At 42.6% G+C, this 22,970-nt stretch overlaps 2 long non-coding RNA genes across 6 annotated transcripts; both read right to left on the bottom strand.

Annotated features, from left to right (window-relative positions):
* Window positions 1-1,381: 1,381 nt before the first annotated feature.
* On the bottom strand, window positions 1,382-9,155 carry LOC134618158 (uncharacterized). 3 transcript variants are annotated; one of them, XR_010091820.1, is made up of 10 exons: window positions 9,043-9,155; window positions 8,719-8,781; window positions 6,916-7,041; window positions 6,691-6,809; window positions 6,427-6,524; window positions 5,892-6,000; window positions 5,707-5,773; window positions 3,022-3,214; window positions 2,729-2,847; window positions 1,382-2,629 (listed from the first exon to the last, which is right to left on the bottom strand). It is a non-coding gene; the product is annotated as an uncharacterized LOC134618158 (long non-coding RNA). The 3 variants fall into 3 exon arrangements; XR_010573362.1 differs by lacking the exons at window positions 8,719-8,781; window positions 9,043-9,155 and adding an exon at window positions 8,432-8,702; XR_010091819.2 differs by lacking the exons at window positions 6,916-7,041; window positions 8,719-8,781; window positions 9,043-9,155 and adding an exon at window positions 8,432-8,702 and having other exon boundaries at window positions 1,383-2,629.
* Window positions 9,156-14,121: 4,966 nt separating this feature from the next.
* On the bottom strand, window positions 14,122-21,901 carry LOC134618159 (uncharacterized). Of its 3 annotated transcripts, XR_010091824.1 has the most exons (10): window positions 21,789-21,901; window positions 21,465-21,527; window positions 19,662-19,787; window positions 19,437-19,555; window positions 19,173-19,270; window positions 18,632-18,740; window positions 18,447-18,513; window positions 15,762-15,954; window positions 15,469-15,587; window positions 14,122-15,369 (listed from the first exon to the last, which is right to left on the bottom strand). It is a non-coding gene; the product is annotated as an uncharacterized LOC134618159 (long non-coding RNA). The 3 variants fall into 3 exon arrangements; XR_010573363.1 differs by lacking the exons at window positions 21,465-21,527; window positions 21,789-21,901 and adding an exon at window positions 21,178-21,448; XR_010091823.2 differs by lacking the exons at window positions 19,662-19,787; window positions 21,465-21,527; window positions 21,789-21,901 and adding an exon at window positions 21,178-21,448 and having other exon boundaries at window positions 14,123-15,369.
* Window positions 21,902-22,970: the final 1,069 nt, after the last annotated feature.

The raw sequence follows: 22,970 nt of genomic DNA, 5'->3' as shown, positions 1-22,970 counted from the left end.
AACATCTTTCCTATTTGTCTTCCTATAGTTTAGTTTCATTTTCTTACCCCACCCCCAACCGGTGGAGGCAGATGGCCGCCCTCCCTGAGCCTGGTTCTGCCGAAAATGGAGTTTTTCCTTCCCACTGTTGCCAAGTGCTTGCTCATAGGGGATCATTTGATTGTTGGGGCTTTTTCTGTATTATTGCACAACCTTTATCTTACCATATATTTCAAGTTTATATGTTGTGAATTGGCTTGATTTAAATCAAACTGAACTGCATTCAATTAAAGCCAAATATAACTTGTAATCGAATCTATTCAAATGTAAAGTCCTCTCACTCAATTTGGACTAGCACTGAAAAACACACTGACATCCTCTGTTTCCCAATTAGCAGATCAGAGGGTGCTGTTTTATTCATGACTCAATACTTGAATGGTTTTATCCTGTTTATAAATAAACATTTTAAAATGGCATTGCTTCATTGTATGATTAGTTCTTTGTCTGTGTCAGTCCTTAATACACACACATGTATACAATAATTCTAGTTGCCACAGTCTCCGGAGATCCTATGCTCTGTTTTCTCATACTTTTCTTCACTGTTTACCTCATTCTGCCCAATAAAATGTACATTTTTGTAAACAATGACTTGTTTTATGCCATTAAAAAGAAACATGTCTCCATACGAGGACGTACTTGAAAAGAAAAAGTCACCACTTTGCATTTTACAAATCAAGTAAACAAACACGGGGCTATTTATCATATAACTAACTTTTAGGTATGTGGGATAGAAGGACTGGAGCTTTAAATGTTGTGCCTCCATAATTATTCTAGAGTCTTTACAGTGTTCAGCCCCTGCTGTGATTTGGTTCTACATACATAAACTTGAAGTGAATTAATCCACCTGTTCACAGGAGATCACAGGAAGATGACACCAAACATCAGAAGATCTTATTGTGCGCCACAGTAAAAGGCTGGTTTCTTGGGACTAAAAGCACATAATAAACTACAGCAGAAGCTCACATAAAGCAGGAAATAAGCAGGCAGCACTTCATCTGCTAATGCACGTTTCCCACTTTTATTGTTGCCTCATTCACTAACAGTTCAATGGTGCAAGATTACCATACACAGAATTAGGATATCTGCATGACACATCTGGGGTTAACTGATATTAAATTTCAGAGGGGGAAGGTGGGAAATATCACGGCTAGTTTTGTTTGAAAGGCATCAACAGAAAAACAAACACAGAAAAAAGTGATGAGGTGAAGAAAGACACAATAAGTCTGCTGTCGTTTTAGATGTCACCAGCTACTTTGTATAGTCCTATATCTCTGATATTAAAAAATTAAAATGAGTTAAAATACACCTTTATTTTGATAGAGTTCAGATGGATGCCTAGCATGACTAATGAGTAGATCTCCTCCAAAAAAACAACAGACTTCTAATTCACTCAAACCACTTTCTAATAAAGAGGAAGCACTAATGTAACTCACCTCCTCAGTGGAGGTGCAGGGGTTACATGTTAGGTCTCCTTTTCCTTTCATTTGGTTTAATATGAGTGGAACAACTAAACCGCACAGACTTTATCTGATCAGTTAGTTCAACCTTTTATTAATATGTGCAAAGAGCTGCAAACAAATACATATACATTGCAAACAATAAATACACAATCCAAAATAAAAACACCTCTGCAAATGAAGTGGAAACGTTTGCTCTGGCAGCGCTTCGCATCAACATGTATATGAGGTACATTGCACTTTTGAGACTTGATCTGTGCATAGGTGCATCTTTGATGTGCAGCTCAGAGATCCACAATCCAGCACGTTTCTGTTTCTCTGACTGTCAGGCTGGCTGACCCGAGGTCACGTCAGAGCTTTATTTTTTATCTATATGTAACAGACAGCTGAACACGAGTACTTCACTTCAGAGATTTCAGCCGACGCTGGTGTGACAGCGAGGGGAGTCATGGGACTACATCGTAATCTGTCCTGCGGGCCATTTAAAAGCAGCTTTGCTGGCTAACCACTGCCGTCAAAGCAAAAAAACTAAAGAAACATTGCACCTTCATTCTTTTTTCCTTACGTCCTTCTAACCTTTTCACTGTGTTTTCTTTGCGTCTTGACAACAAGAGTGTAAAGTTAATAGCAGTAAATGTCAAGGCTTCTGATTCTCAGTGAGATAGAGCAAGCTAGAGGAGCAGAGAGGAATGTGTTAAATGAGGGTTAACTAACACACTGATCCCAGAACACACCCGATGTACAAATCAAGTTTTCTCCTTAGTTCGTTTTCATCCTCCTAGTCCTCCTCCTCCTCCTCTCCTTGTAACCTTGTTTTTATTCCTTGGGATGAAAAAGCAAAAAGGGGCCCAAATCTACTCCTGCAGGAACAATTGGTCATTGTTTGTTTTTTTAAACTGCTGAGATATGAAGCGATCCTCGCTTGTTTGTCTCTAGTTAGTCTGCAGTTTTAATGTTAACACAAATGCATGAGTATTTTACTGACTCACTAACTGACACTGGCACTATTGGGGGTTTAGAGGCGGCGTATGTACACAGATTGAGGAGGATCTACGTATGACGTGGACGACAGTGGAACCGCTCCGCCCGCTCAGTTCTTCGTCAGGCCGCTGCGCCGCCTCGCCAGCTTAGATCTGCGGGGAGAGTTTTATGTTGTGAGGAGAAGGGAATGTTTTTGAAGGGTGCAGAAGCTGCACGTTTGACTGTGGTGTGAGAGGAGCGTGTGTGTGTACCTTATCCTTCCTGCTAGCAGAGGACTAAAAGCGTACAGCCATTCGTTCATGTCTTTCTCGTTGTTGGCCTGCAGGAGGATGCCTCGATGTTTTGTGTACACTGCAAATGTGTTGGGCATCTGAAAAGAAAACATCACATTATATTCATGTTCATTCAAATGATAAATCCCAGTCCATTTGCCATTTCATCATTCAATGTGTCCAAAATTGGCCAACGTGCACCAAAACCATTTGAATGAATCTCATTAAAAACAAACGTGTTACATCGAGCCTTTCTCTATCCTGCCTCAAACCTTAAGCATGGCGTGCTGGTCTTTGCTGTATTCCACCTGTGCTGTGGAGAGGTTGACGGCGCCTCGCTCCACGGGGTCCTTGTCGCTGTTGTAGATGAAGACGTAGGGCCGGCGAACAACCACAAAATGCTTCACCTATGAGTTAGAGCGAGGCTCCACGAAGCTTAGAAAACCCTTCTTGGACACAACAGATCTGAAAAGAAGAGATTTGATTCATTTATTTTTTTTTTTTAAGAGAGTGCTTGTTTTTCTGAGGAAGAAGCAGAGTTGGTTTGTTTCCAGCTGAAATCATCCAGGTTCAGGAATTTGAATCGATCCACATCATTTCTGCTTGAACTAGAGAACATGAGTGTCGAGTATAGAGTATACGAGTATAGACAGAAAGAGGAAAAGTTAGTTTAACAGCATTATTTTTTATGAAGTCCTACTTGGTGCTAACATTACAGGGTGTCTGTTTACAGCAGTGTGTCATGTTGCTAAAAAAAAAGTGAGTGACGTGAGCAGAGTTCTGACATATCAGGAAGTGAACACAGTGACTGAAGCGGTGTTCACATTCATCCTTGAATCATGACAAAACGTGAGGAATCGCACTGAGGTGAGACCTTGACAACAGATAAATCAGGAGCCACAGAGTGTCAAGTGTCAGCCGACACCAATCGGGACAATGATAAGAGAGAAATTCATTTACAGACACGTGAAAAAGCAGTCTAAGGTTCTGGATCTAGATTATTACAACACATCATTATTTATTTAAAACAACCCAAAATGCACAAATGACTATAACCAAGTACATGTGACCTGTGAGTACCTGTGATTCAGCAGCTGATGGAACCAACTTTAGCAGCAAAAACTTGAGGTAATCGTTTTTTATTAGTGTTTCACAGCAGTGTGGACGGATTTGTGGCCCATTTGTCTTTACAATGTTTCCTCGGTTCATTGAAGTTTGCAGATATTTATTCATTCACAGCTTTCTTAACGTTCAATCATGTTGAAGTCTCAACTTTGAGCCACTGCAGCACCACTCTGTTGTTGCTTTGCTGCTGCGCTCTGGAGTCACTGACCCAACGATGATCTCATTTGACTCTAGAGTACTTCATGGCTCACTCAGTGACCTAGACACTTTGCAGGTTCTTTGGCAGCAAAAAAAGCCCAAATAATCATCACGATTTATTCATAACACACGTGAAAAGACCCAGGAAAACCGAGTTAACGATAAAAACGATAACAAAATAACGCTGAAAACTGATAAAAACCCTGAAAACCATACATTTCACACCTGAGCCTCAACTCTTGCGGCCCGGTACCAAACGACTCACGGACCGGTACCGGTCCGAGGCCCGGGGGTTGGGGACCGCTGATCTAGTGCATTTGATTAGCACTTGGCTAATACTGACCCTCTTAACTAATTATGGAAATAGTCTTGGATGTACTTAGTTTTTTAAACATCTGAATTTCGGCTGAGTGTTTGTTAAATAAATAATGACGTGGTATAACGTGTTATGTGTTGTTCATCTGAGGTTGCATTTACCTCATATTAAGACCTACTAAGGACCTGATTTATTTTTAATTATGTCCTAAAACATAAAACCTGAGAGCTCACATAACTGCATATGCTCAGAATATATACAGCACACATGGATACAAATGACTGCCTTGCAGCAGCAATCTTAAGACCATCACTATGAGCTCTATACAAGGTTACACTGTTCCTGTTATTAACAGCAGGGGGCACTATCAGCCACAGACTGAGAGCCAGATATGCTCTGCTGGTGCCTCATTGGCCTCATTGTTCCTGAGGTAAGACTCTATAGTGAGAAACAGCTGAGGGGGAAAACATTGATCTGGAAACGTCTGAGTGTTACAGAGGATATACATAGCACTGTGGTTCAGTGTCACACAATCACAAACAAATACAGAAAAGTAGTAAAAAGGGTGTTGCCTCCAAATATTGCTTTTACTGGTTTGGAGCTTAGGAGGCTTAATATCGACAGGCATGAATGAAGACAGATCAGAACAGCTGTTTGATCACAGCATCCAGTACCAACACAATCATCCACACTCAAGAGCCCTGTTGGCTTCAGAGTCAGCAGCTGAATGTCTAAAATATGAAATGTAATTTTTTGGTCCATCAGCTACAGCTACAGCATGAACTGCTTAAAGTGAGAAGCAGCCTAAAGCCCGACAGATTCATCTTTCCAGACTGAAAATATCTCGCTGCCCTTCTCGTGGATGAGGGTCACCCTTGATCCTGCAGCAAACATAACAGGAGCTCAGGATCACAGTGAGCACAGCTAGAGCAACATTACGCTTTAAAAGAAGATATTAAACTGTGTACAAAGGAAGCAGTTACCACTGTGTGAGTAAGCGGGCGATCGTGGCTCAAGAGTTGGGAGTTCGCCTTGTAAACCGGTTCGAGCCCCGGCCCGGACAGTCTCGGTAGTTGTATCCTTGGGCAAGACACTTCACCCTTGTCTGACTACTGGTTGTGGTCAGAGGGCCCGGTGGCGCCAGTGTCCGGCAGCCTCGCCTCTGTCAGTGCACCCCAGGGGGGCTGTAGCTTGCCATCACCAGTGCGTGAATGTGAACTGGATGTGTAAAGCGCTTTGGGGTCCTTAGGGACTAGTAAAGTGCTATACAAATACAGGCCATTTTAATAAGAAAACAACATGTGCACCAATCCTGTACCTGGTGCAGCAGGTAGGTACCATGGCAGGGCAGGCCTCCACTGTGATCCACGATGGCTGGGATGCACCTGTGCATGGAGGGAGGAGGAGACACAGCATCCCAACTTATAATATTCTTCATGGAGATCATTTTTATGGTTCCTTTAAAGCTTGTGCGTGAATATAACACTCCAGGTGGATACTCACTCTCCAGTGGGCTCCAACTCGCTGATCTCAAACCAGACCAGCAGGTCGTACTTGCTGACACACTGACCCAGGTTGGATTTGGTGATGGTGTTCAACTTGGTGGCTGGAACTGACACACACACACACACACACACACACACAAAAGCTCAATGTTATCAAGCTGAAAATTTTCTGAATTGAAGAGAAGATGAATAAAAGTGAGGAGTATTTACTACATGCTTTGGGTGACTGAATGGAGGATGGATAGGTGATGTGAAAACACTACTGACCCTTTATACTGAGCCAGTAGCTCACACACTTCTATTAAATCTGTCTATAGAGCCAGTAATCACAGAGGATAGATACTGGAAGCAAACTGAAATATTAGGAGGAACTAAATCACAGATTACAACACCAGTGGCAGCACCTTGCTGTCTCACACATCAGGATCACGGTCCTGTTGAAACGGGCTAATCGCTAAAGCTCACAGTTGCATTCGTCTATACTCAATATGATCGAAAGGAATGTTATTACACTTGAAAACTGCTCTACTCACGTCTTCATTGGTGTGAATGACATGTCATTGATCCTGAAGCTGTCTCCTCAGGACAGTTTCTAAGCAACGGATGGGAATAGGATAGTATTTCCTGGATGCTGTTGGAGGAATGTTGACTTAATAAAAATACCTTTTATTTATATATGCATATAAAATTAGCCAATGTGATTAGAATACAATCGTTTACACAGTTCTAACAAAATCTGCTGCATTAAATATGAATTATCACTGCATGACTGGATCTGCTGTTTGACCCCCACCAACCTGTTCACGTCCTGGCCATGGAGGTGCAGCGGGTGCTGCTGGTAGTGGCTGAACACTTCAAACACGACGGGCTTGCTCTTGATGTTCTCAATAAAAGACTCTGTAACTTCGACAGAAATCTGCTCCAACAGATAAAAATAAAGGGTTTGACAAACTGAGTTAGAATAAAATCGTTGAAGCACAGTTAGTGTGTGTGTAGGTGCAGATGTGTGTGTGTGCACTCACATTCTGGACGTGGTAAAAGCCCAGAGGAGCTCCTTTGCCAGTGTTTTTCAGAGGCTCGGTGGAAAAAGCCTCATTGTGACGGTGCAAGAAACTGAGGGGTTCATTCTGGTTCATCACAATGGTGATCTAGGAGTTAAGATCAGGGCTCAAAGCAAGCCACTCTGCTTCTATGCCAGACACATTCAATCATGTCTTTATGGACCATGTTTGTGCATTAGGTCACAGTCGTGTTGGAAGGGAAAAACACCCTCCCTAAACTGTTCTCACAGTGTTTTAAGCACAGACTGGTCCAAAACGTCTTGGTAACCTGAAGCGTTAAGATTTCCTTTCACTGGAACCGCAAGACCCAGGCCAAAGTCAGAGGAGAAATAAATGAATACTATTAAAAACCAACTACCTCACTGACAGACCACAGTACGTCAAGCTGAAGGACGTCACGTCTGACACTGTGGTCAGCAGCACAGGAGCACCACAGGGAACTGTGCTGTCCCCTCTTCTCTCCACCCTGTACACCTCTGATGTCTGCTACAACTCTGAATCTCAGATGTTTGTGGACGACACAGTCATCATGGGGTGTATCTAGGACAGGGGTAGGCAACTCCAGGCCTCGAGTGCCAGTGTCCTGCAGGTTTTAGATCACACCCTGGGTTAACACACCTGAATCAAATGATTAGTTCATTACCAGGCCTCTGGAGAACTTCAAGAAATGCTGAGGAGCCATTTAGCCCTTTAAATCAGCTGTGATGGATCATGGACACATCTAAAACCTCCAGGACACCGGCACTCGAGGCCTGGAGTTGCCTACCCCTCATCTAGGATGACCAGGAAGAGGAGTACAGGAGTCTGGTGAGAAACTTTGTTACATGGAGTCACACAAACCACCTGCAACTCAACACTTCAAAGACCAAGGAACTGGTTGTGGACTTCGGGAGGTCCAGACCAGGTCCACTGACAGTTCAGATAGAGAGAGAGGAGGTGGAGGTGGTCAACAAGTACTATAAAAATGGAGGCAACTTTGCCTGTGGTAGAATGTATACAATGTATGAAAAAATCTTTACTGCAGATACTAATTTAATAATACTAATTTTGTGTTGTAAGATTTATGAGTTTCATGCTTTCATAGTGGTACTTGGGAGAGCTTGACATTTTTCTCAGGTGGTGTGCACTGTAAAAAGTTTGAGAAACACTGATAAGGGGGTCTGTATGCGGCAGTCATACACACAACTGGACAGTCCAAAAGTTGGCCTACCTATTACTGGCTGAGGTTTTAGTAGAGTTGTGGCTGAACCACATAAAAATATATCATTCATTTTAATCTCCCCAATCAATGATAATGTTATGTTGGAATGTTGTTAAAGAGGGTCAAAAATGTTTCAACCCAGTTTGTTTTGCAGATAGCAGCTTTAATATAGGGAGGACACAACTTCCAGACTGTATGAGTAAAATCAGGTTTTTTCTCTTCGTCAGTTTCATAGTTTCTCTTTTGCCTGTCACTGTTCCCTGTCTGTTTTCTTACCTGGTTCTTCCTGACCTTGTACTTTCTCCTCACGTTCCCCTCTTTCCTCTCTCCCTCTTTGGACTGACAATCATACACAAATAGATTGTATTCAATTAGATGAAAAAATTACATTCATGTGAAAAAAAAAATTATTAAGATCACTAACGAAAAGTCCTCTCTCAGTGTACTTTCAACCAAAAGGCAAATAACCAAACCACATGAACATCTAATAAAAGATATAAAATATTGAAACACTGATCCAACATTATCCTTTATTGATGGATCATTTGTTCTTACACTTTTACCTGAATGTGGCTCCTGTTTTTGAAAAAGCCTTCCTTATATCCATTATGAACCTGGCTGTCTCTCTGTACACAAACACACACACACAACAGGAGTTATAAGGTTAATGGGCATTCAGTCAGTTAGCTAGTTAGTATCCATTTCAAACAGGACAGTGGTAACAACGGCAGGCTACGGACAATTTTAAGTTTTAGATTTTAAATAGGCTGTATACATTTCAGTGGGAGCAACAGGACGGTCAAATGTCGCAGAATTTACTACAGAGTAGGACGGATTGTAGGGTAGCAAACATCATTGGAAAACACGTTTTCAGCACTGCAGGTTACCTGGGTGTAAGGTTTTTCAGCTAAAAAGAAACACGACTCCTATCTAACTACATAAAGAGTAACTGAAGGTTAAATGCTGCTAATATGTCCTGTTTTAATCCAGCCAATCCACCTCCGCTCCGCTGCGTCTCAGCTACCATCGCTGTGGCAGCAACGACCCTAGAGCCAGAGTGGGGGCGAGCTGGAACAAACCATTTTGGGAGGGGGGAGGGGTTCTCTATACTTTTGTTGTTCAAATGTTCCGTCTCAACCAAGTACTGTATGCTTTTTATATTTTTAGTAGTGTGTCACACAAACAGCAAATATTGTCAAAAAAAAAAAAAAAAGAAGTAAGAAATCTTTGGGGGTGCTTTGATTCATTTTGGGGGAGCTGAAGCACCCCCAGAAATGGGCTAAAATCGCCCCTGCGTAGGAGCATGTTTATAGAACTTAAATATACCAAATATGTCCCGATTCTTCCGGCTTGCGCAGGTGGCGCAGAAGTATACTGCCAGGCTACTAGCTCGTGTGTGACACCTGAGGTCGCTGGTTCGAATCCACGCTGTCCCTCAGCAGCTAGTGGGCTTCTGGGCTGCGCTTAAAGAACCGGAGCCCCTCACTCTTTTGCCCTTTTCTTTTCCTTTTTCTTTGCGCAAAGGCGGCCTGCCCGCCATCTTTCTCTCTTTCAAATAATGACACTTGCTCTTTCTTTCCTCTTCTCTCTTCTCAGCAAAACACTGCCACAATCAGCTCTCTCAGCTGCTCAACAGCCCATCTCAATCTGCTCTCTCACCTCCCAACAAATGCTTCTAACTCACTCAATTTACGCTCTGTACACACAATCTATTCATCAAAACTTAGCTATTTTGGGGGGCTTTCTCAAAATCTTACTGTTATTATTGTAGGACTTGCTCACAAACTCTTTGTTTCCTCACAAAATGGACACAAATCACTTGCATCTGCACTCTGTCCCTCAGCAGCTACATACACACCCGCCGTTCCGACTCGGCCTTGGAGATCAGCATACCAAGGCGTTTGGAAAAGTCTAACAGTCTAAACACAGTTTGCTATCAGGGGAGAGATTGTTTGCTATGTTCAGCTCCAGCCTCCAGACCGCAGCTGGCGCCGATATGGTAGCCGCATGAAATAACGGTGGTGTTCTTTCTTTAGCGCGAACCACTGCATGTCAATTTTACAGTCGTCTAAGGTCCATCACTGGTCTCTCACCACCAGTGTTCACGACAGCCGCGAGCCTCTCCCAGATGTTGTCAGATGTTGTCAGAGTCTCAGTACTCACAGCAGCCGCAAGCTTCTCCAAGATGTCATCCGTGCTGCATCTAATGAGTGTGAGGTTATTATACTGTCATATGTTACATTATACTTTTAATCAAAGAATGGTTGAATCATGATACTGCTGTAGGCCACATTACACTTATACTTATTATAGATGGTGTAATCATTATGTAGTTTAGTTTGCATTATACTCCTGACTTAGAAGAAGGTGACAACTATAAGATTTATTAGACTGATTTGTATTACATTATACTGCTGATTTACTGTGAATGAGTTACACTGTTTTATGACATTCCATCCTGCTGATTTATAAAGAGAATACTGTTTGCAGACAATCGTGGCCTTGCTTTTCTGATTGTTGGTTTTATGGCTAGGTGGGGGCCACCAGAGGATATAAGAGTTTGAGTAACAGTCTGACATTTTGAGATCTGCTGTGACCCTCTTCATGCACATCTCCCATCCGGATGGTTAATGCTCAAAAGTGTTTGTATGGAATAATAATAATAATTGTATGGAATAAAGGGCACGGGGGCTCTCCCGAACCCAGGCTTCTCGTGGAGAAGAGGGCGTCAATTGCATTCAGGGACCGGTTGATCAAATCCGTAATTCTTCTTTTAGGTGTTTGAGAACAGACTGTAAGACTCTTCCAGTGTAAAGGGAGACAAGTAGACAAGACTAGACAGAGGCACGAGAAAGCCAAGCAGGAAAGATAAGGGAGAGGGAGAAAGTGTGACCGCCTTCATCAAGAGCCAAACGAGACACAGTTCTGCTCTCTAGGCGAACCAGCCCTTGTCCACCTTCCTCTTTGGGCAAAAAAAGTGCAGCCTGGGGTAACCAGTGTCGGTTATCCCCCCCCAAAAAAATTGATCCTATCAACAACAAAATCATACTACGACACACACTAATAAACTACATTCACTATGACCTCAATACCTAATACACAGTCCAATATTTCTACAGTGTACTGTTATGAAAACAACAGAATGATGATGAGACACTGTGGTAAAGTTTTAGAGGTTTATTTGCAGATAGTTATGAATACAGGATAAACACTGTGGGCTCCAGGAGACGGGGCAGAGGTAGTGAAGGTTGTCTGAAGGCACACTCAGACACTGTCACAGAAGGTTGCGGAGATCCGTAACGTTGAAACGTCTGCACAGAAACAGAGAGTGAGCAAAGGCAAGAACTGATGGAAAATGTGACATGACTGTGGCATGATACCTTGGTAATGCAATGATCTGGTTGTTTAGAAGCCAGCATGAAGACCTCATGAGGAACAGGCGAGTAATCAGCTGATTGTTGACAAGTGACCGAGGGACAGGAAGGTGGAGGAGCATCCCCTAAAAAAGACAAGCACACGGACAACAACACAGGCATACACCGAAAGAGGAGAGAGAGAAAGAAGCAGGCCAGCAAAAGAGGGCAAGGGAACGATGACGTCTACAGAGACCCATTTTCATTTGGTACATCGTGTTACCAGATGTCAGTTTGTGATGTTAGATCCCAACTTGTCAGTCAAGAAACCTTTTTCCAAAGATATCAGCACAAACCAAAATCACTGTGCGGATTAAAAACAGTAAATTGTCGAAGTTTGTGACGGATCATCCCATTTTCTGTTTGTAATCTGATTAAATCAGATGTATAGCACTGCCTGCATTTGTGAGTAGTGTTTCACTGTTGTTCAGTGGGTGCAGCCGTGTTGGGAGAGGGTCGCCATGGCTATAAGCCAGGGCAGCTTCCGGGATGATGGTTCTGGCTCCTATTTGTTTTTACTTACAGGTGATGACGTGAGGGGAGCCGCGGTGGTATCGAGCGACGGACTCCAGTGCAGAATGCGAACTGGGCTGGGATGTGATGGGCCCAGTGGACGGACGAGACTGGGACAGGAGGCTCCTCGTCTGCCTGGCACGAGGCTGGCCTGGACCCCGCTCAGCAAGAGGAATTTCTGTCCAGCTCAAGAACACACAAGGAATATTCGTCCTGGGTTGTGGGACTGGGTGGGATTTTTGTGCACGAAGAGAATTGTATTTTGACCAGTTTTAGAATAATCTTATCTAGTCTCGGTGGCAATTTTAGCATATTGAGAATATTTTATTGTATAATTTATTTCTTAGTATCTGGTTTGTCTTATTCCTGCTGTCCACCTGGTGGAATAAACAGTTTCTGATCAGACAATCACTTCTGTGTTATAATGTTAACTGAAGTTTCTCAGGTCAGATGACCAATAGATGATAAGAAATATACTCTTAGCAATTATTAGAGTTGAAAAGTACTTTGCAAGTCAAAGTACTAAATCGGGTTAGGTTGAGGCTTAATCCTTCACCTTAAATGGTTCAGATTGTCTCTAAATGGATGAATGAAACAATACTTTCCTGTCAAAAACAATATTTTAGTCAGGGCTAGCAGAAAGTTTCATATATATCATGAACATCTTTCCTATTTGTCTTCCTATAGTTTAGTTTCATTTTCTTACCCCACCCCCAACCGGTGGAGGCAGATGGCCGCCCTCCCTGAGCCTGGTTCTGCCGAAAATGGAGTTTTTCCTTCCCACTGTTGCCAAGTGCTTGCTCATAGGGGATCATTTGATTGTTGGGGCTTTTTCTGTATTATTGCACAACCTTTATCTTACCATATATTTCAAGTTTATATGTTGTGAATTGGCTTGATTTAAATCAAACTGAACTGCATTCAATTAAAGCCAAATATAACTTGTAATCGAATCTATTCAAATGTAAAGTCCTCTCACTCAATTTGGACTAGCACTGAAAAACACACTGACATCCTCTGTTTCCCAATTAGCAGATCAGAGGGTGCTGTTTTATTCATGACTCAATACTTGAATGGTTTTATCCTGTTTATAAATAAACATTTTAAAATGGCATTGCTTCATTGTATGATTAGTTCTTTGTCTGTGTCAGTCCTTAATACACACACATGTATACAATAATTCTAGTTGCCACAGTCTCCGGAGATCCTATGCTCTGTTTTCTCATACTTTTCTTCACTGTTTACCTCATTCTGCCCAATAAAATGTACATTTTTGTAAACAATGACTTGTTTTATGCCATTAAAAAGAAACATGTCTCCATACGAGGACGTACTTGAAAAGAAAAAGTCACCACTTTGCATTTTACAAATCAAGTAAACAAACACGGGGCTATTTATCATATAACTAACTTTTAGGTATGTGGGATAGAAGGACTGGAGCTTTAAATGTTGTGCCTCCATAATTATTCTAGAGTCTTTACAGTGTTCAGCCCCTGCTGTGATTTGGTTCTACATACATAAACTTGAAGTGAATTAATCCACCTGTTCACAGGAGATCACAGGAAGATGACACCAAACATCAGAAGATCTTATTGTGCGCCACAGTAAAAGGCTGGTTTCTTGGGACTAAAAGCACATAATAAACTACAGCAGAAGCTCACATAAAGCAGGAAATAAGCAGGCAGCACTTCATCTGCTAATGCACGTTTCCCACTTTTGTTGCTGCCTCATTCACTAACAGTTCAATGGTGCAAGATTACCATACACAGAATTAGGATATCTGCATGACACATCTGGGGTTAACTGATATTAAATTTCAGAGGGGGAAGGTGGGAAATATCACGGCTAGTTTTGTTTGAAAGGCATCAACAGAAAAACAAACACAGAAAAAAGTGATGAGGTGAAGAAAGACACAATAAGTCTGCTGTCGTTTTAGATGTCACCAGCTACTTTGTATAGTCCTATATCTCTGATATTAAAAAATTAAAATGAGTTAAAATACACCTTTATTTTGATAGAGTTCAGATGGATGCCTAGCATGACTAATGAGTAGATCTCCTCCAAAAAAACAACAGACTTCTAATTCACTCAAACCACTTTCTAATAAAGAGGAAGCACTAATGTAACTCACCTCCTCAGTGGAGGTGCAGGGGTTACATGTTAGGTCTCCTTTTCCTTTCATTTGGTTTAATATGAGTGGAACAACTAAACCGCACAGACTTTATCTGATCAGTTAGTTCAACCTTTTATTAATATGTGCAAAGAGCTGCAAACAAATACATATACATTGCAAACAATAAATACACAATCCAAAATAAAAACACCTCTGCAAATGAAGTGGAAACGTTTGCTCTGGCAGCGCTTCGCATCAACATGTATATGAGGTACATTGCACTTTTGAGACTTGATCTGTGCATAGGTGCATCTTTGATGTGCAGCTCAGAGATCCACAATCCAGCACGTTTCTGTTTCTCTGACTGTCAGGCTGGCTGACCCGAGGTCACGTCAGAGCTTTATTTTTTATCTATATGTAACAGACAGCTGAACACGAGTACTTCACTTCAGAGATTTCAGCCGACGCTGGTGTGACAGCGAGGGGAGTCATGGGACTACATCGTAATCTGTCCTGCGGGCCATTTAAAAGCAGCTTTGCTGGCTAACCACTGCCGTCAAAGCAAAAAAACTAAAGAAACATTGCACCTTCATTCTTTTTTCCTTACGTCCTTCTAACCTTTTCACTGTGTTTTCTTTGCGTCTTGACAACAAGAGTGTAAAGTTAATAGCAGTAAATGTCAAGGCTTCTGATTCTCAGTGAGATAGAGCAAGCTAGAGGAGCAGAGAGGAATGTGTTAAATGAGGGTTAACTAACACACTGATCCCAGAACACACCCGATGTACAAATCAAGTTTTCTCCTTAGTTCGTTTTCATCCTCCTAGTCCTCCTCCTCCTCCTCTCCTTGTAACCTTGTTTTTATTCCTTGGGATGAAAAAGCAAAAAGGGGCCCAAATCTACTCCTGCAGGAACAATTGGTCATTGTTTGTTTTTTTAAACTGCTGAGATATGAAGCGATCCTCGCTTGTTTGTCTCTAGTTAGTCTGCAGTTTTAATGTTAACACAAATGCATGAGTATTTTACTGACTCACTAACTGACACTGGCACTATTGGGGGTTTAGAGGCGGCGTATGTACACAGATTGAGGAGGATCTACGTATGACGTGGACGACAGTGGAACCGCTCCGCCCGCTCAGTTCTTCGTCAGGCCGCTGCGCCGCCTCGCCAGCTTAGATCTGCGGGGAGAGTTTTATGTTGTGAGGAGAAGGGAATGTTTTTGAAGGGTGCAGAAGCTGCACGTTTGACTGTGGTGTGAGAGGAGCGTGTGTGTGTACCTTATCCTTCCTGCTAGCAGAGGACTAAAAGCGTACAGCCATTCGTTCATGTCTTTCTCGTTGTTGGCCTGCAGGAGGATGCCTCGATGTTTTGTGTACACTGCAAATGTGTTGGGCATCTGAAAAGAAAACATCACATTATATTCATGTTCATTCAAATGATAAATCCCAGTCCATTTGCCATTTCATCATTCAATGTGTCCAAAATTGGCCAACGTGCACCAAAACCATTTGAATGAATCTCATTAAAAACAAACGTGTTACATCGAGCCTTTCTCTATCCTGCCTCAAACCTTAAGCATGGCGTGCTGGTCTTTGCTGTATTCCACCTGTGCTGTGGAGAGGTTGACGGCGCCTCGCTCCACGGGGTCCTTGTCGCTGTTGTAGATGAAGACGTAGGGCCGGCGAACAACCACAAAATGCTTCACCTATGAGTTAGAGCGAGGCTCCACGAAGCTTAGAAAACCCTTCTTGGACACAACAGATCTGAAAAGAAGAGATTTGATTCATTTATTTTTTTTTTTTAAGAGAGTGCTTGTTTTTCTGAGGAAGAAGCAGAGTTGGTTTGTTTCCAGCTGAAATCATCCAGGTTCAGGAATTTGAATCGATCCACATCATTTCTGCTTGAACTAGAGAACATGAGTGTCGAGTATAGAGTATACGAGTATAGACAGAAAGAGGAAAAGTTAGTTTAACAGCATTATTTTTTATGAAGTCCTACTTGGTGCTAACATTACAGGGTGTCTGTTTACAGCAGTGTGTCATGTTGCTAAAAAAAAAGTGAGTGACGTGAGCAGAGTTCTGACATATCAGGAAGTGAACACAGTGACTGAAGCGGTGTTCACATTCATCCTTGAATCATGACAAAACGTGAGGAATCGCACTGAGGTGAGACCTTGACAACAGATAAATCAGGAGCCACAGAGTGTCAAGTGTCAGCCGACACCAATCGGGACAATGATAAGAGAGAAATTCATTTACAGACACGTGAAAAAGCAGTCTAAGGTTCTGGATCTAGATTATTACAACACATCATTATTTATTTAAAACAACCCAAAATGCACAAATGACTATAACCAAGTACATGTGACCTGTGAGTACCTGTGATTCAGCAGCTGATGGAACCAACTTTAGCAGCAAAAACTTGAGGTAATCGTTTTTTATTAGTGTTTCACAGCAGTGTGGACGGATTTGTGGCCCATTTGTCTTTACAATGTTTCCTCGGTTCATTGAAGTTTGCAGATATTTATTCATTCACAGCTTTCTTAACGTTCAATCATGTTGAAGTCTCAACTTTGAGCCACTGCAGCACCACTCTGTTGTTGCTTTGCTGCTGCGCTCTGGAGTCACTGACCCAACGATGATCTCATTTGACTCTAGAGTACTTCATGGCTCACTCAGTGACCTAGACACTTTGCAGGTTCTTTGGCAGCAAAAAAAGCCCAAATAATCATCACGATTTATTCATAACACACGTGAAAAGACCCAGGAAAACCGAGTTAACGATAAAAACGATAACAAAATAACGCTGAAAACTGATAAAAACCCTGAAAACCATACATTTCACACCTGAGCCTCAACTCTTGCGGCCCGGTACCAAACGACTCACGGACCGGTACCGGTCCGAGGCCCGGGGGTTGGGGACCGCTGATCTAGTGCATTTGATTAGCACTTGGCTAATACTGACCCTCTTAACTAATTATGGAAATAGTCTTGGATGTACTTAGTTTTTTAAACATCTGAATTTCGGCTGAGTGTTTGTTAAATAAATAATGACGTGGTATAACGTGTTATGTGTTGTTCATCTGAGGTTGCATTTACCTCATATTAAGACCTACTAAGGACCTGATTTATTTTTAATTATGTCCTAAAACATAAAACCTGAGAGCTCACATAACTGCATATGCTCAGAATATATACAGCACACATGGATACAAATGACTGCCTTGCAGCAGCAATCTTAAGACCATCACTATGAGCTCTATACAAGGTTACACTGTTCCTGTTATTAACAGCAGGGGGCACTATCAGCCACAGACTGAGAGCCAGATATGCTCTGCTGGTGCCTCATTGGCCTCATTGTTCCTGAGGTAAGACTCTATAGTGAGAAACAGCTGAGGGGGAAAACATTGATCTGGAAACGTCTGAGTGTTACAGAGGATATACATAGCACTGTGGTTCAGTGTCACACAATCACAAACAAATACAGAAAAGTAGTAAAAAGGGTGTTGCCTCCAAATATTGCTTTTACTGGTTTGGAGCTTAGGAGGCTTAATATCGACAGGCATGAATGAAGACAGATCAGAACAGCTGTTTGATCACAGCATCCAGTACCAACACAATCATCCACACTCAAGAGCCCTGTTGGCTTCAGAGTCAGCAGCTGAATGTCTAAAATATGAAATGTAATTTTTTGGTCCATCAGCTACAGCTACAGCATGAACTGCTTAAAGTGAGAAGCAGCCTAAAGCCCGACAGATTCATCTTTCCAGACTGAAAATATCTCGCTGCCCTTCTCGTGGATGAGGGTCACCCTTGATCCTGCAGCAAACATAACAGGAGCTCAGGATCACAGTGAGCACAGCTAGAGCAACATTACGCTTTAAAAGAAGATATTAAACTGTGTACAAAGGAAGCAGTTACCACTGTGTGAGTAAGCGGGCGATCGTGGCTCAAGAGTTGGGAGTTCGCCTTGTAAACCGGTTCGAGCCCCGGCCCGGACAGTCTCGGTAGTTGTATCCTTGGGCAAGACACTTCACCCTTGTCTGACTACTGGTTGTGGTCAGAGGGCCCGGTGGCGCCAGTGTCCGGCAGCCTCGCCTCTGTCAGTGCACCCCAGGGGGGCTGTAGCTTGCCATCACCAGTGCGTGAATGTGAACTGGATGTGTAAAGCGCTTTGGGGTCCTTAGGGACTAGTAAAGTGCTATACAAATACAGGCCATTTTAATAAGAAAACAACATGTGCACCAATCCTGTACCTGGTGCAGCAGGTAGGTACCATGGCAGGGCAGGCCTCCACTGTGATCCACGATGGCTGGGATGCACCTGTGCATGGAGGGAGGAGGAGACACAGCATCCCAACTTATAATATTCTTCATGGAGATCATTTTTATGGTTCCTTTAAAGCTTGTGCGTGAATATAACACTCCAGGTGGATACTCACTCTCCAGTGGGCTCCAACTCGCTGATCTCAAACCAGACCAGCAGGTCGTACTTGCTGACACACTGACCCAGGTTGGATTTGGTGATGGTGTTCAACTTGGTGGCTGGAACTGACACACACACACACACACACACACACACACACACAAAAGCTCAATGTTATCAAGCTGAAAATTTTCTGAATTGAAGAGAAGATGAATAAAAGTGAGGAGTATTTACTACATGCTTTGGGTGACTGAATGGAGGATGGATAGGTGATGTGAAAACACTACTGACCCTTTATACTGAGCCAGTAGCTCACACACTTCTATTAAATCTGTCTATAGAGCCAGTAATCACAGAGGATAGATACTGGAAGCAAACTGAAATATTAGGAGGAACTAAATCACAGATTACAACACCAGTGGCAGCACCTTGCTGTCTCACACATCAGGATCACGGTCCTGTTGAAACGGGCTAATCGCTAAAGCTCACAGTTGCATTCGTCTATACTCAATATGATCGAAAGGAATGTTATTACACTTGAAAACTGCTCTACTCACGTCTTCATTGGTGTGAATGACATGTCATTGATCCTGAAGCTGTCTCCTCAGGACAGTTTCTAAGCAACGGATGGGAATAGGATAGTATTTCCTGGATGCTGTTGGAGGAATGTTGACTTAATAAAAATACCTTTTATTTATATATGCATATAAAATTAGCCAATGTGATTAGAATACAATCGTTTACACAGTTCTAACAAAATCTGCTGCATTAAATATGAATTATCACTGCATGACTGGATCTGCTGTTTGACCCCCACCAACCTGTTCACGTCCTGGCCATGGAGGTGCAGCGGGTGCTGCTGGTAGTGGCTGAACACTTCAAACACGACGGGCTTGCTCTTGATGTTCTCAATAAAAGACTCTGTAACTTCGACAGAAATCTGCTCCAACAGATAAAAATAAAGGGTTTGACAAACTGAGTTAGAATAAAATCGTTGAAGCACAGTTAGTGTGTGTGTAGGTGCAGATGTGTGTGTGTGCACTCACATTCTGGACGTGGTAAAAGCCCAGAGGAGCTCCTTTGCCAGTGTTTTTCAGAGGCTCGGTGGAAAAAGCCTCATTGTGACGGTGCAAGAAACTGAGGGGTTCATTCTGGTTCATCACAATGGTGATCTAGGAGTTAAGATCAGGGCTCAAAGCAAGCCACTCTGCTTCTATGCCAGACACATTCAATCATGTCTTTATGGACCATGTTTGTGCATTAGGTCACAGTCGTGTTGGAAGGGAAAAACACCCTCCCTAAACTGTTCTCACAGTGTTTTAAGCACAGACTGGTCCAAAACGTCTTGGTAACCTGAAGCGTTAAGATTTCCTTTCACTGGAACCGCAAGACCCAGGCCAAAGTCAGAGGAGAAATAAATGAATACTATTAAAAACCAACTACCTCACTGACAGACCACAGTACGTCAAGCTGAAGGACGTCACGTCTGACACTGTGGTCAGCAGCACAGGAGCACCACAGGGAACTGTGCTGTCCCCTCTTCTCTCCACCCTGTACACCTCTGATGTCTGCTACAACTCTGAATCTCAGATGTTTGTGGACGACACAGTCATCATGGGGTGTATCTAGGACAGGGGTAGGCAACTCCAGGCCTCGAGTGCCAGTGTCCTGCAGGTTTTAGATCACACCCTGGGTTAACACACCTGAATCAAATGATTAGTTCATTACCAGGCCTCTGGAGAACTTCAAGAAATGCTGAGGAGCCATTTAGCCCTTTAAATCAGCTGTGATGGATCATGGACACATCTAAAACCTCCAGGACACCGGCACTCGAGGCCTGGAGTTGCCTACCCCTCATCTAGGATGACCAGGAAGAGGAGTACAGGAGTCTGGTGAGAAACTTTGTTACATGGAGTCACACAAACCACCTGCAACTCAACACTTCAAAGACCAAGGAACTGGTTGTGGACTTCGGGAGGTCCAGACCAGGTCCACTGACAGTTCAGATAGAGAGAGAGGAGGTGGAGGTGGTCAACAAGTACTATAAAAATGGAGGCAACTTTGCCTGTGGTAGAATGTATACAATGTATGAAAAAATCTTTACTGCAGATACTAATTTAATAATACTAATTTTGTGTTGTAAGATTTATGAGTTTCATGCTTTCATAGTGGTACTTGGGAGAGCTTGACATTTTTCTCAGGTGGTGTGCACTGTAAAAAGTTTGAGAAACACTGATAAGGGGGTCTGTATGCGGCAGTCATACACACAACTGGACAGTCCAAAAGTTGGCCTACCTATTACTGGCTGAGGTTTTAGTAGAGTTGTGGCTGAACCACATAAAAATATATCATTCATTTTAATCTCCCCAATCAATGATAATGTTATGTTGGAATGTTGTTAAAGAGGGTCAAAAATGTTTCAACCCAGTTTGTTTTGCAGATAGCAGCTTTAATATAGGGAGGACACAACTTCCAGACTGTATGAGTAAAATCAGGTTTTTTCTCTTCGTCAGTTTCATAGTTTCTCTTTTGCCTGTCACTGTTCCCTGTCTGTTTTCTTACCTGGTTCTTCCTGACCTTGTACTTTCTCCTCACGTTCCCCTCTTTCCTCTCTCCCTCTTTGGACTGACAATCATACACAAATAGATTGTATTCAATTAGATGAAAAAATTACATTCATGTGAAAAAAAAAATTATTAAGATCACTAACGAAAAGTCCTCTCTCAGTGTACTTTCAACCAAAAGGCAAATAACCAAACCACATGAACATCTAATAAAAGATATAAAATATTGAAACACTGATCCAACATTATCCTTTATTGATGGATCATTTGTTCTTACACTTTTACCTGAATGTGGCTCCTGTTTTTGAAAAAGCCTTCCTTATATCCATTATGAACCTGGCTGTCTCTCTGTACACAAACACACACACACAACAGGAGTTATAAGGTTAATGGGCATTCAGTCAGTTAGCTAGTTAGTATCCATTTCAAACAGGACAGTGGTAACAACGGCAGGCTACGGACAATTTTAAGTTTTAGATTTTAAATAGGCTGTATACATTTCAGTGGGAGCAACAGGACGGTCAAATGTCGCAGAATTTACTACAGAGTAGGACGGATTGTAGGGTAGCAAACATCATTGGAAAACACGTTTTCAGCACTGCAGGTTACCTGGGTGTAAGGTTTTTCAGCTAAAAAGAAACACGACTCCTATCTAACTACATAAAGAGTAACTGAAGGTTAAATGCTGCTAATATGTCCTGTTTTAATCCAGCCAATCCACCTCCGCTCCGCTGCGTCTCAGCTACCATCGCTGTGGCAGCAACGACCCTAGAGCCAGAGTGGGGGCGAGCTGGAACAAACCATTTTGGGAGGGGGGAGGGGTTCTCTATACTTTTGTTGTTCAAATGTTCCGTCTCAACCAAGTACTGTATGCTTTTTATATTTTTAGTAGTGTGTCACACAAACAGCAAATATTGTCAAAAAAAAAAAAAAAGAAGTAAGAAATCTTTGGGGGTGCTTTGATTCATTTTGGGGGAGCTGAAGCACCCCCAGAAATGGGCTAAAATCGCCCCTGCGTAGGAGCATGTTTATAGAACTTAAATATACCAAATATGTCCCGATTCTTCCGGCTTGCGCAGGTGGCGCAGAAGTATACTGCCAGGCTACTAGCTCGTGTGTGACACCTGAGGTCGCTGGTTCAAATCCACGCTGTCCCTCAGCAGCTAGTGGGCTTCTGGGCTGCGCTTAAAGAACCGGAGCCCCTCACTCTTTTGCCCTTTTCTTTTCCTTTTTCTTTGCGCAAAGGCGGCCTGCCCGCCATCTTTCTCTCTTTCAAATAATGACACTTGCTCTTTCTTTCCTCTTCTCTCTTCTCAGCAAAACACTGCCACAATCAGCTCTCTCAGCTGCTCAACAGCCCATCTCAATCTGCTCTCTCACCTCCCAACAAATGCTTCTAACTCACTCAATTTACGCTCTGTACACACAATCTATTCATCAAAACTTAGCTATTTTGGGGGGCTTTCTCAAAATCTTACTGTTATTATTGTAGGACTTGCTCACAAACTCTTTGTTTCCTCACAAAATGGACACAAATCACTTGCATCTGCACTCTGTCCCTCAGCAGCTACATACACACCCGCCGTTCCGACTCGGCCTTGGAGATCAGCATACCAAGGCGTTTGGAAAAGTCTAACAGTCTAAACACAGTTTGCTATCAGGGGAGAGATTGTTTGCTATGTTCAGCTCCAGCCTCCAGACCGCAGCTGGCGCCGATATGGTAGCCGCATGAAATAACGGTGGTGTTCTTTCTTTAGCGCGAACCACTGCATGTCAATTTTACAGTCGTCT

Source organism: Pelmatolapia mariae, linkage group LG20 (assembly GCF_036321145.2).
Source record: "Pelmatolapia mariae isolate MD_Pm_ZW linkage group LG20, Pm_UMD_F_2, whole genome shotgun sequence".
Lineage (NCBI taxonomy): Eukaryota > Metazoa > Chordata > Actinopteri > Cichliformes > Cichlidae > Pelmatolapia > Pelmatolapia mariae.
This window is presented reverse-complemented; position numbering and strand designations above follow the sequence as displayed.